The sequence below is a fragment of the Antedon mediterranea genome, chromosome 9 (assembly GCF_964355755.1).
Source record: "Antedon mediterranea chromosome 9, ecAntMedi1.1, whole genome shotgun sequence".
Lineage (NCBI taxonomy): Eukaryota > Metazoa > Echinodermata > Crinoidea > Comatulida > Antedonidae > Antedon > Antedon mediterranea.
This window is the reverse complement of record NC_092678.1, coordinates 8,019,746-8,038,804: the sequence shown is the minus strand read 5'-3', so window position 1 is coordinate 8,038,804 and position 19,059 is coordinate 8,019,746. Positions and strand designations below refer to the sequence as shown.

General features: G+C 31.4%; 1 long non-coding RNA gene across 1 annotated transcript in view; it reads left to right on the top strand.

The window, feature by feature from the left end:
* The window catches only part of LOC140059414 (uncharacterized), a 43,832-nt gene extending 35,924 nt beyond the window's left edge, over positions 1-7,908 (top strand). The window contains exons 2-3 of the long non-coding RNA XR_011847181.1: positions 7,081-7,149; positions 7,841-7,908. This is a non-coding gene — a long non-coding RNA (uncharacterized lncRNA). The remainder of the gene's footprint in view (positions 1-7,080; positions 7,150-7,840) is intronic.
* Positions 7,909-19,059: the final 11,151 nt, after the last annotated feature.

Genomic DNA, 19,059 nt, shown 5'->3' with positions numbered 1-19,059 from the left:
ATGACGGAAACCTTTGCATGAATGATCAAAACTGATGCCCTTAACATGTTCATTCCAAATGTAGCTTACGTGTTCACATTTTCTTTCAAACCTATACAATCATAATCCATCATATTAATGGCAGGAAATTTCCAAATGTAGCTGACGTGTTCAAATTCTTTTTTAAATCTATAATCATAATCCATCATATTGATGGCAGGTAATTTTTAAATGTAGCTTACGTGTTCACATCTTTAAAAATCTATAATCATAATCCATCATATTGATGGCAGGTAATTTTCAAATGTACCTAACGTGTTCACATTTTCTTTCAAACCTATAGGCCTAGGCCTACAATCATAATCCATCATATTGATAGCAGGTAATTTCCAAATTTCCAAATGTAGCTGACGTGTTCAAATTCTTTTTTAAATCTATAATCATAATCCATCATATTGATGGCAGGTAATTTCCAAATGTTGCTGACATGTTCACATCTTTAAAAATCTATAATCATACTCCATCATACTGATGGCAGGTAATTTCCAAATGTAACTTGCATGTTCATTTTTTTATTAAATCTATATAAATCATAATAAATCATATTTGATGGCAGTGAATTTTATAATTTTACTAATTATTATTGTGTATAAATAATTTCATAGTTATGCAATTATATTATATTTATTATACAGTAGGCCTATGCTGTAGTTCAAAGGTCAATAACCATACTATCGGCCATTCTTGTACAAAATGTGCCATTAGACTGGATAGAAACACACATGTTTTAAACAATTTAAAAAGAAAAAAAATGTCATAAGACCAAAATTTTCAGAGTTATATTATTATATTTGACTAATAGTTCAAAGGTCAATAGTTGTAGAATCGGCCATTTTTTGTTAAAACATTTCATTATAATAAATATGAATGTATAGTTTCTGAACAATTTGAGCCCTATTTCGTGTCTCTCCGATTATTGGTTACTGAGATACGATAAATCAAGGTCAAAGGTCAAAATGTCAGAAATAAGACTTGCATCCATTTTTTTTAGAAAATGTGTCACTAAAGTGAATATAAAAACATATATTTAAAACATGTTGACACCAAAATTAATTATCTGTGACTAGTGGTTCTCGTGATATAGGGTAATTATAAAAAATGGCCGCCATTTTTAATTATGCAAATTAAGGGCTTAGATGGCCGAATTTCGCTTGGGATCAGCCATATTCGTAATAAGCGGAGGTCCAAGTGCCAAAAAGATGCTTCGTTAACATGTCCCATTGCCATGTTTCTACACACTCAGCACACCAACTTTTTTTGTTAGCTAATACTCTTAGACACAATAATCACGAGGTGTGCCGTTGCAAATTTACTGCGGCCATCTTGAAATCCAAGATGGCGGCAAAAATGGCCGCCATTTTATAGTGATGCACTTTATTGTTCATAACTTAATAAATATTTGATGTATTTTGTTGAAATTAATGTTGATTAATAGCTAATTACATTATCTATTCAATAAAATATTTTTATTTTAACTTTATTGAAATTATATTACTTTTTTAAAGCAAAAATGTATAATTTTGGCAAAAAAATCAGCAAAATCTGTGATATACAATATTTATTATGTTAATTAAGACAAGAAGTCATAATTATTTTTTTTTCAGAAATGCAAAAAAACTGACCCAATATATACTAGAAATAATGTGTAAACTACATGTGCTTGTTTAAAGGCAAACATAAGTTATTAACGATTACGTTTGGGTACTTGTAGCAGGGATTTAATAATGTTTAGTAAAATTGTGAAGTTGAGGGCGCTATTTAAGTAAGATACAGGTACTCTATTTTCGGATGTAACTCATTAAATACTTAACCGATTATGATGAAAATTGATTTATTTTATAGATAATTAAACCTTCTTCCTTATTAATTATTTAAAAGTTATGTTAGATAATAAATACCTATGAAAAATGTGCAAAAATCAACAAAAAAATTGAGCCTTATTTCTAAAGAACAATATCATACTCAAACTCAGAACATGGTGTAGTTGGGGAGCCAAAAAGGGGTTACCTGCAACCTCTAGCAAACTATGCCAACAATTTTTTTTGCTTCCTTATATCAAAACAATTTTTTGCTATTGGCCGAAAAAAAATTGGGATGCCTGGTCAGTACAGGGGCCAAAATGTCAATATGGTCAAAGTTAAGACTGTGCGTAACTTGGTAAGTACTGGGTGTATTGGAATATTTGTTGTGCCAAACTACTCAGAAGACTTATATTTCTATTCACTCTAATAGGAAACTTTTGCCAAAAGTGGACGGAAACCCCCTTTCTGACCACTGGTCAAGAAATTGGCCATATGAATATCTCAGCAACCACTGGTCAGAAAGTGATAATTGTGGTCTCAAATTACTCGCAAAGTATATATTTATATTTGTTCTAATATAATAAAAATCATAAAACTGTCAATAAACCCCTAATTTTGACCTTTGACATATAGCCGGCACAAACATTTTGGGTTAGAGCACACTTTTCATATCTCAGAAATTGTTGGGTGGATATGGTCATTGTTGGGTGGATATGGTCGTAGTTGGTGTCACAATACACAGAAGATACATATTTCTACTCACTTTAATGGACAACTTTTTCAAATATTGACCGTGAAACTTTCTTTTTGACCATTGGTCAACAACCACTAGTCAGAAAGTTACAATTTTAGTCTCAAATTATTCGCAATATAGGTATTTATATTTGCTCTAATACAATAGAAATACACAAAATGTTAAAAAACACCTTATTTTGACATTTAACCTGGTACAATAGCTGGTACAAACAATTTTGTGTGGAGCACACTTACATTTTTTTTAATAACTAGTGAATATTGTCGTGCTTTAATATCAACATATCAGTGACTGTTGAGTATGGTACCGTAAATCTTCTTTGTAACCCTTGGTTATTATTCTTTGATTGTTTTTAGGGTGGGTTACTATTAGAAGTTGGGTAACTATTAGAGTAGTGGGTAGTCTGTACAAATTTCTCTCATTTGCGTTACTCTAATAGTAGTACTCACTACAAATAGGACAATCTATTCAACTTCATTTAGTGCACTTCGTTCAATTGCACATTACGACAAGTGCTCAAAAGTGGGTTGCAAAATCAAACAAATTTAGAGTTTTATATATGTCACAGGTCAATAACTGTACTTCCTCTCATTTTTTAAACAAATATTCTATTAAGCAGAATAGTAACATATATATTATGAACAATCTGACACCAAAATGAACTATCCACGTCAACCCAATAATGAGATATGGTAATTTGCCTGAAAAACAGGTCAAAGGTCAAATACGATATTTCTGGTCATTATTTGAGGAAAAACTTCATTATAGTAAATAGAAATGTTTATGTTCTGAACATTTTGACACCTAAGTCAACTCTCAATGACAAGTAGTTTTATGGATATCAAAAGATATTAACCTTAATACAGTTGGACATTGCACCATAAAGGTCAAAGGTTAAAACTGGTACTTCCAGTCATTTTTTTCAAAAATACTTTATTAGAGTAGTTAGAATTGTTTATGTTTTGAACATTTTTAGCTAAAAATCCACTCTCTATGCCCAGTAGTTTCAGAGATATTGAGGGTTTTAAATTAAATTATGCAAATTAAGTGACCCAAGGGGTCATTTTGCGTGACGCCCATCAAAAATTGAATTTGTATAGGATGGGCAATCTGTATACCAAATTGGGTGTTTTTGGAAAAAACTGAACCAAAATGTCCCTAACAGACTCCACTATGCTAGTTGTTAATTGTGCTAATTTAAGGCCAACAAAAGATACGTTAGTGTCACCATGGAGGTATTTTTTACCTCCATGGTGTCACGTCCAGCTATTAGAGAAGCATGACTTAAATATTTATTTAAAAAATAATTTATTGTTCATTCAATTTTCTATCAAACTCATCACGATCGTCATTCGTTTCACGGTATATACACTTACTGTACATGATATATTTAAAAAATCAAATCCTGCAGGTTAAACTATTTCTTTTTAGCTTACAAGATGATACAATTTAATTAGATTTACACAAATAATACATTTTTCATATGTATTTATTATCTAACATGCCTTTTAAATAATTAAAAAGGAAGAATGTTTAATTATCTATAAAATAAATCTATTTTCATCATAATCGGTTAAGTATTTAATGAGTTACAACCGAAAATAGAGTACCTGTATCTTACTTAAATAGCGCCCTCAACTTCACAATTTTACTAAAAATTATTAAATCCCCGCTACAAGTACCCAAACGTAATCGTTAATAACTTATGTTTGCCTTTTCACAAGCACATGTAGTTTACACATTATTTCTAGTATATATTGGGTCAGTTTTTTTGCATATCTGAAAATAAAAATAATTATGGCTTCGTGTCTTAATTAACATAATAAATATCGCATATCACAGATTTTGCTGATTTTTTTGCCAAAATTATACATTTTTGCTTTAAAAAAGTAATATAATTTCAATAAAATAAAAATAAAAATATTTTATTAAATAGATAATGAAATTAGCTATTAATCAACATTAATTTCAACAAAATACATCAAATATTTATTAAGTTATGAACAATAAAGTGCATCACTATAAAATGGCGGCCATTTTTGCCGCCATCTTGGATTTCAAGATGGCCGCAGTAAATTTGCAACGGCACACCTCGTGATTATTGTGTCTAAGGGTATTAGCTAACAAAAAAAGTTGGTGTGCTGAGTGTGTAGAAACATGGCAATGGGAGCTCTCTAAACAAGCTAATGGACCTCTGCTTATAATCAGCGAGGTCGAAATATCCTAAATCAAGTGGATCCCAGCTTCTACCCAAAAATGCTTCTTACATCATATTTCAGAGGAAATAGAACTTGTCTATTATAGACCGCTTATAGCAATCCGCCCCTGGTATTTTCGCTGAAAAGTTACGGTTCTTTTATTTGGCTATTTTTCACGCGGTCGAAGCGGGTGCATTACATCACATGAAATATCAATCCGTGTGCGATGCGCATGTTGGGATTTATAACGGGCCGCTAAAATGATTAGAATCGACTTATTTTTCACATTTTTAACCGTTTAAAGATGAAGAAACAGGTCTGTATAATATTTGTGTGTAGTGTGTAACCTTCAATTAGGTCAAGGAAACATAGGGCTAGTGTCTTTGATTACAGTCTGGAGAATCTAATTTTTAAATTTACATTGTTTTATTTTGATCAAATAAACAACTAGACTTTGTTTGAAATTTAAAGTTCAGATCTTGATCTAGCTTGCTTTGATTGCTATCACAGCAACAGATGTGTAAATCATATCGCTAAAGCAACTGTAAATAATTTATGCAGCTACCTGGAAAGCATTTGTTAATTCAATTTGATCAAAGTTCTGTCATGCAGATACTGTTAGGATATTAATTATGAATTATGATATGTTAAGGTAAACAAATGAATAATTATAATAATTCAAAAGCCTTCGTTCGTTATTGAATAACCTCTGTTGAGAATTAACGATTAAGAAAAGTTTGTCAATACCAATAACAAAACTAAATTAAACAATATTTATATTATTAAAATTCTTATTTTTACCAACTGACTTTTGAAAAATGTAAATTGCAATTTAAGCTACAACTTTACTGTATTTAAAGATGTGTTGTTCCTGAAAATTATGAAAAATAAGGATTTATAAAATCAAACTTTAATAGGCCATTTTACAGTTTTAATGAAGTTATTCAATTCCATATTTTTTTTAAAAAACAGACTATATTTTTAAAGATATCATAAGTGTTTGTTGAATCAAATCTTCCAAACATATTAAATCAACTTTAGAAAGTTTCATTACAAATGATAACGTGTCAGAAATCTTGTAGTTAGTTTGGAATGTAATGACATAATAGAGTAAAAAAAGCTTAAATAATAATCATAACGTATAGGTTTAGGCCTAAAAGCTGTTCCCACTAGGATGTAACGCAAGAATGTGAGTGAGTTGACCAATCACAAGCGACAGTTAGGATGATCCATCGCATCGTGATTGGTCAAATTACATATGTTGTGCCCACGTCCTTGCGTTGCATCCAAGTAGGAACCAAGAATATGATATTAATATTAATAATTTAAAATTATTGTTCAATTTTGCATTAAGGGTTTTATTTTTAGGATTTTAGCATGTCACTTTTAAACCTTTTTGTATTAGCAACAATTTCTATTTTTTCCTTGTGTTTTTTAACTTCTAGTACATTGTATGGTATATTGTATCAACTGCACATATATTAAATTGTGTGTTTATTTTTGTGCTATAATTATGATTTTTTTGTAATTTAATTTATTTTTCTTTTTTTTTAAATTTCTTTTCTAATGGTCTTTTAAGAATGTTTATAAGTGTTTAGTTGTCAAATATTTAAATTTCTTTGATGTAACAGGGATTTATGGGTGAAAACATTCTTCTAAAATAGTATTATTTGTGTGCCTCTCTTGTTGAGAAATGGATTCTTTGCAGCTGTGCAAACTACTTTAATTATTACCTCTATATAGTGCATGGAAGGAATGGACCTATTCTCATTCCTCAGCAGTATCTGCACATATTGTGTATAAAGAGTTATTTTAATCATTTTTTCAGTTAATTTGTGTGATCATATTAATTTTGTATCGAATATAATAATTTGTTAAGCCTTGAAAATAATCCTTTTATTTTACTGTACTTTTAATCTTTCCTTTGTAATATGGAATATAAATAAATTGATGTTAATATTAGTTCAAAGAAGTGATAACTATCATTTTAGTGAAATATTCTAGCATATTCTATTACTTTTTTTTTACATTTTTGTAGATGAAAATCCAGTACTGAATAAGATAAGGCAATATGATATAATGATAATTATTACTAAAAATTATTTTTAAATTAATATTTTAATGTTTACTAAACCATTTAACATCATGTAAAATAAAATGACAAGTCATCTACCACAAAAACTACTTTATATTCTACTAGTGCTTCTATTGTTACAATTACTTTCAGTTTGTTTTTTTTAATCAAAATGAGTTTACTAGTATTTGGTATGTTCCATTGTTGTTGCAGGGAGGTCAGCCAGCTGATTGGAGATCAGGAGCTTTTTCTGGACAGTTTGTGGCACCTAATCAACAAATGGTATGTCTCATAAATAATTTCTAAATTCACAGTTTTGTAGATATAACAAAATAATAATAATTAATATATAGCTTATTTCCTATATTCCTTTTGTCATGTAAACGTATTTGTACAATAAAGTTAAAATGATTCAAAAGCCTCCCTTCGTTCGTTATTGAATAAAGTTTGTCAATACCCGATCAATTCAACATAACAAAATAGATAAATTTATATAAATAATGTTCATGATTTTAAAGTTATGTTGACACAAATATTTGTGTCCTGCACTGCCCCGCATTGAATGCATTACAATGATGTGGGAATTGTACTGTACGTGCCATTTTGTAGAAAGTTGCGGGACATTGCATGAAATAAATCTCCAAACATCAATATTTACGCCTGCATTTATATTCCTGAATTGTGCAATGATACGCAGCATGGTTGCAGCCGTGCATGTTATTGTGGGAAATGACACGCATTTCACGACTAGTTCATGACATGGGGTATAATAATTTGTGCATACTTTACGCTGGTTTTTTAGGTAATAGGTTGCCATGACCATGTGACCTATAGGGTACTATTTGGGACACTGTAACATTATATGGCACAACATTGAATGTGAAACAGTGTGGACAAAAATGTGTGATAGTGTAAACGGGACATAACTAATCATTATAATATATAACAAGTGTCGATTACTTCTTTACTCTAGGGTATGAGAACAGGTATGGCATACAATGCAGCAGGAGCACAGCAAATACATAGACCACCAACACAGCAAAATACAGATCCATTTGTAAGTACGGTAGTCACCCACATAGCGCTACATAAATAAGCGCCACAGCCCATTAAGCGCCGCAGTCCAGTAAGCTCCGCAGTCCAGTAAGCGCCACAGTTCAGTAATCGCAATAGTCCAATAAGCGCCACAGTTCAGCAGTAAGCGCAACAGTCCAGTAAGCGCCGCAGTCCAGTACGCACCACACAAGTAAGCAGTCATGCTAGTAAGCGCCGCAGTCTAGTAAGCGCCGCAGTCTAGTAAGCGCCATAGTCTAGTAAGCGCCGCAGTCCAGTAAGCGCCTCAGTTCAGTAAGCGCCGCAGTCCAGTAAGCGCCGCAGTCCAGTAAGCGCCACAGTTCAGTAATCGCAACAGTCCAATAAGCGCCACAGTTCAGTAAGCGCAACAGTCCAGTAAGCGCCACAGTCCAGTAAGCAGTCATGCCAGTGAGCGCCGCAGTCTAGTAAACGCCGCAGTCTAGTAAGCGCCGCAGTCTAGTAAGTAGTCTAGTAAGCGCGGCAGTTCAATAAGCGCCGCAGTCCAGTAATCACAACAGTCCAATAAGCGCCACAGTTCAGTAAGCGCAACAGTCCAGTACGCACCACACAAATAAGCGCCACAGTCCACAAAGTGCCACCGTCCAGTAAATGCCGCAGTCTAGTAAGCTCCTCAGTCCAGTACGCACCAAACAAGTAAGCGCCACAGTCCATTAAGTGCCACAGTCCACAAAGTGCCACAGTCCAGTAAACGCCGCCGTCCAGTACGCACCACACAAGTAAGCGCCACAGTCCACAAAGTGCCACCGTCCAGTAAACGCCGCAGTCTAGTAAGCTCCTCAGTCCAGTACGCACCACACAAGTAAGCGCCACAGTCCACAAAGTGCCACCGTCCAGTAAGCGCCGCAGTCCAGTAAGTGCCACAGTTCAGAAATCGCAACAGTCCAATAAGCGCCACAGTTAAGTAAGCGCAACAGTCCAGTACGCACCACACAAGTAACCGCCACAGTCCACAAAGTGCCACCGTCCAGTAAACGCCGCAGTCTAGTAAGCGCCACAGTCCAGTAAGCGCCACAGTCTAGTAAGCGCCGCAGTCTAGTAAGCGCCACAGTCCAGTAAGCGCCACAGTCTAGTAAGCGCCGCAGTCTAGTAAGCGCCACAGTCCAGTAAGCGCCACAGTCTAGTAAGCGCCACAGTCTAGTAAGCGCCACAGTCTAGTAAGCGCCGCAGTCCAGTATGTGCTGTTTAGAACAAAAAGTTTTTTATTAAAATTGACAATTATTTACCAATTATTATCTGCTGTAGATGCCTTTATTTGTATAAAATCTTTGATTCAATTTTGATAAAGTGAGAAATAAAGTTATTTCTACTATACTTTTTTTATATTTGCAGGGAAGTCTGTGAAGCTCACTGTGACAAATAAAGATATATGAGTCTCGGTTGGGGCGACTTTTTCTCATTCTCACAGATTTCCTCATCTTTATCGTTTCAAATTAATTAATTAAATTTAAGTATATCACCGGGCGGTTTAGAATTAATGTTCTTTGCCTGATTTGTTTATATATATATATAGTTCTTAAAAGAACTAACTTGTGTATATATATATATATATACAAGTTAGCTCTTTTAAGAACTAGAAATATTGATCTGAAAAAGAAGAAAATATAAAGATATTTAATCATAGCGACATTAAAAATATCAGAAATATCATAATTTACAGGATGTATCAAAATGGTTTTTAGTTAATAATATTTGTTACCAATGAATTATAAAAATTTTAATTGTTACCCAAAATCATTGTTTTCCTCACACATTTTCAAGGGAGGAAATATATCTTGAAACAACATATATTAAATCATTTTATATGGATAGAGTTACAATTAATTTAATGTAAACAATTAAAATTGTAATTGAGTTGTTTAAATATCTGAGAGAAATCCTCCTGTTTTCGATCATGCTAGTAATTCTGTAGAAAGTGAGTTTATATTTTTTATCTGGAGATGTGAATTACATTGTATATTATATAATTTTGTTATATAAAATGTTGGTTTAGATCAACAAATTATTCGTGTGTTTATACTATGATGCTAACACGATACATTGTGAAATGGAAATATGAATACATGTAACAAATATGTATTTCATAATAAATGAAAGAGTAAAACTAAAACATAAATGCATTTATTTAATTAATTTGTTTTTCATATTAAAATGAAATTAAAATTAAAGAGATACATACATTTGATAAATTTGTATTTCATAACAAATGAAATATAGTATAATTACAATATTAAAGGGACAACGTTAGGATCCAAGAAATTGTCCCTTTAATCGGGGGTGTCCCCTAAATAGGCAGTCCCAAAGAAGGGGTTCAACTTTATGTATATACATTAAATCATATAAGGAATAGCCAACGTCTCTCATACTGTTGTTGTTTTTTTGTTATGGTCATAGTATAAACACATTTTAGGAATTAAATTTTCATTTTTTTTAAAGTAATTCCGAAAATCTTTTTTTTATTTATTTCTGATTCTTCATATATCTTGCTTTTTAATTGCTGCCATTGTTTTTAAAACATGAACCAAATACTTTGCCACCTGCAATACAGACTACATGTGCTCAATATGACCCCAAGTGACCCCATATTAATTAGTAAATTCAGTAACTGATTCATAATTGTAGATTAATTAACAGTTTTTTGTAACGAGCAATAGATGGGTTACAAACAATTATTTGTTTATGAAACTTATATATAAAGAAAATTATCAATTTTTCCTTCGGTCCTATATTTTTATTTTTGTTATTATATGTTTTTGTTTATTATAATAATATATAATTATAAATGTATAATATTACTGTACTAAGACTATAAACATGTTTAGTATAATAGTATTGCATGCTATGTTGAACTCTATCCGTGTTTATATACAAGTATGTGTACCACTTATACAATAGACTATATGTTCAAACATTGTTGTTATGCCTTCATCTTTTGTAGACATATGACTACTGATTTATCTGAATAAGAAAATTGAGCAGAGGTGTTTTTATAGACCTGGTTCACGCTAGAAATTTGTATGGAATCATGGTTCACGCTAGAGAGTTGTTATCGGGAGCTAACTAATCAATCAATCAATCAATCAATCAATCAAAGTAACATTTATTTCTCTTGTCTTTCATAGAAAATAAAAATTAACAGTAAACATTATTAAAATAAGAGGGGCAACATTCCTAAAAAGCAAAGCTTGTATAAGGCAGCCCATAGAAAATGAAAAAAAAACAGGACAACACGGGAACCGGAAACAGGACAAAAACAGTAATGAAGACTTTTAGATTCAGGGTACCGAATCGTGTCAGTCTGTGTAAGAAATTATCGATCTTATAGGGCGATCTCAATTTTCATGCTTGGTTCCACTCGAGACGCAACACAAGGACGTAACGCAACATAAGTGATTTGACCAATCACAAGCGATGGATTATTCGAACTGTCGATTGGTTAACTCGCTTGCTGAATAAAAAGAAAGAAAAATTACAAAAACAAATAAAAAACTTAAATGAAACAATTATGAATACTCAAAATTGTGATATAACCATTGAAAATAAAATTTAAAACAAAAAAATAGAGCTTGAAAACATTTATAATGTAGAAGCAAAAGGCGCGCAAATTAGGTCCAGAGTAAAATGGATAGAGGAAGGCGAGCGGAATACAAAATACTTTCTTGGGTTAGAAAGATCCAAAAGTAAAAAGAAACACATAAAAAGTTTAATTACTAAAGATGGGAGCTTAGCAACGAGCCCAATTGATATTTTAAAGGAACAAATACAACATTTCGAAGGTTTATACGCAAAAAATGTTATAAACCCTGGAAAAATTAATAAATACCTTTGTAATTCTATTATAAACAAGCTTTCAGAAATAGAAAAAGAAAATTGTGAAGGTTACGTCACTATTGATGAATGTAAAAAGGCCATTTCAATGATGGAAAAAAATAAAACACCAGGATCGGATGGTCTAAGTGTTGAATTTTATGTGTTCTTTTGGAATAATATTAAACATTTAATTTGCGATGCGTTAAATGAAAGTTATAATTCTCAAGAATTATCCTTTTCGCAAAAACGAGGTGTAATCACCCTTTTGTTCAAGGATGGAGAAAGAGAAAATTTGAATAATTGGCGTCCCATTACCCTCTTAAACACCGATTACAAAATTCTTGCACATGTATTAAGTAACAGACTTAAAATGGTTATTAAATCAATAGTAAGTTCAGACCAAAAAGGTTATATAAAAGGCCGTTTCGCTGGTGAAAACATTCGGTTAATAGAAGACCTGCTTTATTATACAGAGTGTAATGATATCGAAGGGGCAATAATTACCGTAGATTTTAAGAAGGCTTTTGACTCTATTAGTAGAGATTTTATGTTCAATGTTCTAGAAAAGTTTAACTTTGGAATGTTCTTTTGTAACTGGGTAAAAGTATTATACAATAACGTTGAATGTGTCACAGTCAACAATGGTTGGGTTTCAAACAATTTTAAAATGGAAAGAGGTATTAGACAAGGTTGTCCTCTATCTGCTCTGTTATTCATTTTAGTGGTTGAAGTAATGGCATCTAGAATAAGAAACAAAGATGACTATAAGGGTATTAAACTTCCAAATAATGAAAATAACATAGAAGCTAGAATAAGCCAATTAGCCGATGATACTGTTTTGTATGTTGGTAATGACAAAAGTATTAAGTCAGCAGTCAGTGTAATTGAACGTTTTGGTGAAGTATCTGGAATGACACTAAATAAAAAAAAAACCAATGCTTTTTGGATTGGTAAGTGGAAGAACAGAATAGATAGACCTTTAGAATTAAATTGGGTAAAACACCCGATCAAAATTTTAGGCATATATGTAGGGTATAATACAGAAGAATGTACCAGAAAAAACTGGAATGTTAAATTAATAGAGCTAGAAAAGACTTTAAAACAATGGAATGCTAGAAATCTCTCAATTTTTGGTAGAATAATAATCCTGAAAAGACTTGCACTATCTAAATTAACATATGCTGCAAATATCACTGATGTTCCAAAATATGTATATACACAAGTTACAAATCTAATATATAATTTTATTTGGAACAATAAAAGGGAAAAGATAAAAAGAAAAACTCTAATTGGTGATGTTGAGATGGGAGGCATTAAAATGCCTGATTTTACTCTTCATGTTAACGCACTCATGTGTGGCTGGTTAAAAAGAATTATGAATGATGATGGTGCTAAATGGAAAAATATTCCAATGTATTATATTAAAAAAATATGTGATGTTAATGTTTTACTTAATATGTCATGTTATAACATTATTGATGTTAATTCTGATAAAATTCCACTGTTTTACAAAAATATGATAAAAGCCTACATAAATTATAACAGAATCTCTAAAAAAAAACCTGAAACTTATAACGATATAATGAATGAGCAACTGTGGGGAAACCACTACGTTAAACTTAAAAAAAAAACGCTTTTCTACAAGCATTGGATTGACAGTGGCATTATCAGTATTAAAGACATTGTTAATAAGAACACTTTTTTAACATCGAACGAAATACTGGTGAAACTACAATGTAAAACAAACTGGTTAAATGAGTATTTGTGCATTATTAAGGCAATACCAATTCAATGGAAACGTATTATTAAGGAGGTAGATATTTTCAATTGTGATGATAATGATGAAGTAGTTGGGACTAAGTATGAGATTAATACTACCAAACTAATATACTCATGGTTTGTGAAAGAATATTTCATTATTCCAATGTCACAACTAAAATGGGAAGAGTACTTCAATGATAACAACATTGATTGGAAAACTTCTTGGTTACGGAAAGTATGTAAAATGAAAGATAAGAAACTAGCACAATTCAATTATAAGATGTTACATAGAATACTGCCTACCAACAAACGGCTGTATCAGTGGAAAATTAAGGAAACACAAACGTGTGACAAATGTGGAGAAATTGAAAATGAAAATCATTTGTTTTTTAGTTGTAGATTTATTCAGAAATATTGGAGGAAAATGCTTAGTATCTTTGTAAGTTTAAATCACAATAATATATCATTTAAACAATTAATACTAGGAACGGGAGATAAGCTAATAGATTATATTTACACTTTTGCAGCATTTACTATTTATAGAATAAAAATGTTATCTGCACTAAATAAGCCAGTGGGTAAATCTTTATGGAATTCATTTAAAAGCAATATGTTATATAACATTGAATGTGAAACATATAACAATAAAGAAACAAGTATAGAAAAATGGGTAGCTTTAAGAAATAAGATTATGATAATATAAATTCTAACTTGATACGATTAACCGAAAAGGAATTACAGTGATACGGGTTACTGGTGGTACTGAGCTATTATTGTTTTTTTTTATCATGTATATAAATATATTGTATAATCCGGGTTGTAAAATGAAAACAAACAAATGAAAATGTGTGAACTATTTTAAAACGGGATAGATGATAATGATGATCCTGTCAAGTGTATAACAAAATATAAGAAAATTAATGAAAAAAGGAGTAATACAGAATTCATATATGTAAAAATGTTACTTATGAACTGTAACGACATTTACAAGTTAAATAATACGATTTTATGTAATATGAGATAATATGAATGTGAATAAAAGTGGTGTTTGCGCCACAAAAGAGAAAAAAAAAAAAAAAACTCGCTTGCTGTGTGCCTCTAGTGTGAACCAATAGTCGACTAATCAGAATCTGGTTGTTATTATTGGAAACCGATTTTGATCAGCCCTAGTATGTATTGCAAATCAGGGTTACCGGTAAAATGACGTCAGTAATTTTATGCGTGTGAACAGGGGATTTGATTTATGCCTGTGATTGGTGACCGTGTGTAAACAGAGCCTTGACAGTATGTTTAGCATAATTTACATTAAAGTGCGCAATATGTATTGCGAAAACTGTATAATTCACTCACTCTTTTCTCAATCAGAGTTAAATACAATCTTACAGATTGACTTGTCATTATATCAGATATCGCCTTGAGACCTAGCAAAGTTATATCGGAGTTATAATCGGATATCCCGTAAGTGGTCACCTGCCGTACGCGGCCAGTTTTTCCGGTCCCGAGGGCGGTCGCTTACGGAATGTTCAACTGTATAGGCCTCATATTGTTATTGTCTAATTTTTTTAATGAATATTACATTTTGTTTGCCGAAATTTGGCAATTAAACATTTTAGGTAGGCCTCTTTGGAAGGAAAAAACGATAATATAATAGTACTATATGCACATAATATTAAGGTATCATTGTCTTATGGAGTCATATAAGCAATTATGTCAACAAAAAAAAATGAAATTAAAAAATTAAATTATGCCATAATATTGTTATATATAAAAAATTCCATAAACATTTTCGAAAAATTGACATGCAATAAATGTCGACCCATTTTGACATTGCAGTGACATGCGCAGAATCGTATACGATTTCGACCTTTCTGTTTTGAGAAAAAGTCTAGAAAGTATGGAAATATACATGCATATATTAGAGCATATTAAATGAAATTAAAAAAACGCCATGTTTTGGGGTGATTTTTTTGGTTACTATGACTCTAAGATGATGATAACGCAACATATGCGCATATATAGTAATATTATTGCATACCTACAGTTAGTATGACTCTATAAAGATGATGATAAAGCAATATAATATGTGCATATATGGCAATATTATTGCATAATAATTTAATTTTAAATAATCGATATTTTGGCCATTTTTGAAAAAATCCCTGTTTTCGAAAAATTACCAAATTTAGACCCTTTTATTTGTTGACATAACTAGTTACTATGACTCTATAAGATGATGATAATGCATATTATGTGCATATATGGCAATAGTATGGCATAATAATAGAATTTTAAATAGTCGATATTTTTGCCTTTTTTGAAAAAAATCCCTGTACTATAGTACAGGGATTTTTTCAGAAAATGGCAAAATGTTGACCCTTTTATTTTTTGACAAAACAACTACTGTGTATTATGGCTCTATAAGTTGTTATAAAGCAATATATGCGTATATATTATAGAGATATTATCGCATAATTATTGAATTTTAAAAAGTCGATATTTTGGGCATTTTTCGAAAAAATCCCTGTACTACAGTATAGTACAGGGATTTTTTCAGAAAATGGTAAAATTTCGACCCTTTTATTTTTCGACAAAAGTGTGTATTATGGCTCTATAAGTTGTTGCAAAGCAATATATGCGTATATATTATAGAGATATTATCGCATAATTATTGAATTTTAAAAAGTCGATATTTTGGGGATTTTTTCAGAAAATGGCAAAATTTCGACCCTTTTATTTTTCGACAAATGTGTGTATTATTGCTCTATAAGTTGTTGCAAATCATTTTTTTTCTCTCTTTGGTTTGGTGTGTGCCTCTCTTCCTATACATATATATATATTATGCTTTATATGCATAAAATACATAAGTAAACAAGAGTTTGTACACTACCAGTGTCTAACTAATACTCCTGTTATATTCCAATTATATTCATTTTCTCATTTAGAATGTTCAATTCTTGCAAACATTCTTAAACAATTACGTTACCTATAATTGCATTTATCCTTTGTTCTAAAAAACCTTTCTATACACTTTCTTAGAAAATAATCAATAGTACAAATAGTAAATTCACAATAATTACTGGTTATCTTCAATCTATATATGTAATTACTTAACAAAAACAATTAAATATTAATATCAACCCCACTAAGCAAAGTAATACAGCTGGTGAACTGATTTATCTTAATTATTTAAAACTCTTTTGCAACAATACTAAAAGAAACAATATTATGTCAAACGTTGAAATGACTTTGGGAGATAAAGTTTACTACGCACACCACGGTACTGAATTGCGTAACAAGATGTTTGTCTTTAAAGTGGTAATAATATTGGTGGAGTTATCGATTTCTAGTTGTGCTGATGTTGGTTCAAATTCCGGTATGATTACTTATCTCTTAATATTTATCATTTTTAATAGATATTATAATATTGTAGGGCATTATATTAATCATGGATCTTTTCAGAATTTGTGGCTAGGTCTAACCATTCCTATTTTACAACATTTATTATTCTAGTTTTATTGAAATGAATAATTTTTCGAACTATACATTTTAGAAATATGTTGAATTGTGTGGTGTAAGTTCATTTAAATATACATTTTATATTTTTATCAACATCAATTTTATGAACTTTCATTATTCGAATATGCATTTTAGCTTTATCTTAATTATACTGTAATCAAATTCTCTAGCTAATGTTGTCAATAGTTTATCTTTTAAAGAAAAAATAGTGAAATTTGAATTGCAAGAGTTTTTCCTATTTGTTCATAAACTAATATTTTGCACTAATTTGTTCACCTTTCGATGCATCCACACACTTAAGGCCGGTTCACACTGAGCACTTTACACGCGCGCCAAGCGTCAAACCGAAACGATTCGCGCTAAACTTGAAAAAGTTGCTCATGTTGGGGAGCAACAACTGCAAAGATAACATACACTAGGCCTATATATTGCATTTATAAGCTGTCTGCGAGCTGTACAGTTTTAAATCATTTTATAAATTTGTCAAAACACCTTAAAGTATTATTGTAGTTCCCAGAATATATAACATTTTATCATTATTGTTACTGGTGCAGAATATTTCCTATACATCTAACTCATTATTCTAAATTAAATCTTGTTTTTTTATTTGTTCTTCTCTTATACATTGCAATGCATCTCAACTGAATATAAAGTTAGATATGTCCTCTATGTTTCCACATTTCCATAATGTAGATAATTTTCCTCGGTCCATCTTCTTAATAATTTAAAGGTATATAATAGTATCGGAACGGACTTCACATTTAAGACGATAAGATTTGTTTTATCAGGAAACTTTTAAAGATAAAGCTTCAATTTTAATTTCACATACAAATTGTTGATTACCTAAAATATTTTGTTTTAGTAAATTAAACAAACATTGGTTCGAATGTTAGTAACAATTAACTGAAGTAAATTTATATGCGCAGAGGCTCCGAAAGTTCCGCATTCAACGCGTTTGGAGTTGAAAATCGACTGACGCTTGTCACATTCGATTTCATGTTCTCCCAATTTCCCCGCATGCCTACTATGAATAAAATGACATCATTTTCGTCGTCGGTCGTCGCAAACCGTCGCAGACAGACAGTACTGTGTCTACTGTGTAGGTCTATTATATGGTTACAAGAAAAACGGAGACAATTACTATTATATGAAGCTAATTTACATATTATTCAGGTGTAAGCAAACACAACACCCTGTTTTCGTTAAAGTAATACAATTAACATTTTTTTTAGTATCAGATTAAATTACAAATTTTTACCTTAATAAATCATATCACAGTAAAACATCTACTTAAATTTACCATCTGTATTATTGCAAAATGTTCATTTATATTCAAATGTTCTGGTTTCCTCGAATACTCGACCAGGATCTTGTCACTACGGAGTTCAGTGCCTCTCCTCCCATCGCTCCAAACGTGTAAGAGGGTGCAGTCACTACAGAGTGCAGTGCTTCCCCTCCCATCGCTCCAAACGTGTAAGAGGGTGTAGTCACTATAGAGTGCAGTGCTTCCCCTCCTATCGCTCCAAACGTGTAAGAGGGTGTAGTCACTAGAGAGTGCAGTGCTTCCCCTCCCTTCGCTCCAAACTTGTAAGAGGGTGTGTTCCAAAGTACTAGTTTTGGGGATTGTAACTTTTTGAGTAGATTCGGCATGTTTTGGTCGCCGCCAATATTGCAATTGCTACTAACACTCAACTAAGATTAATAGCAGTAAGCATGTAAATAAAGAAATGTTTTAAACTTGTATTGTAATTGTTTAAAATGTAATGGAATGAGGGTACACGATTGTGGACACGATGAGGATGCTAGTGTTATTTGTCAAAGTAAGGACAATTTGACACACTAAATACAAACGTCTGTACTAACAGACGATAATACAATACACTGGATTAATTATATAAAAATAAGTTCTATTTTCAATAGTTTTACCCATTTAGAGAGAAAAAAAAGTTAAAGCTACATTTGGCGTCGCTTATTTTCCTTATATATTAAATATTCCATTGTTTAACACGACGA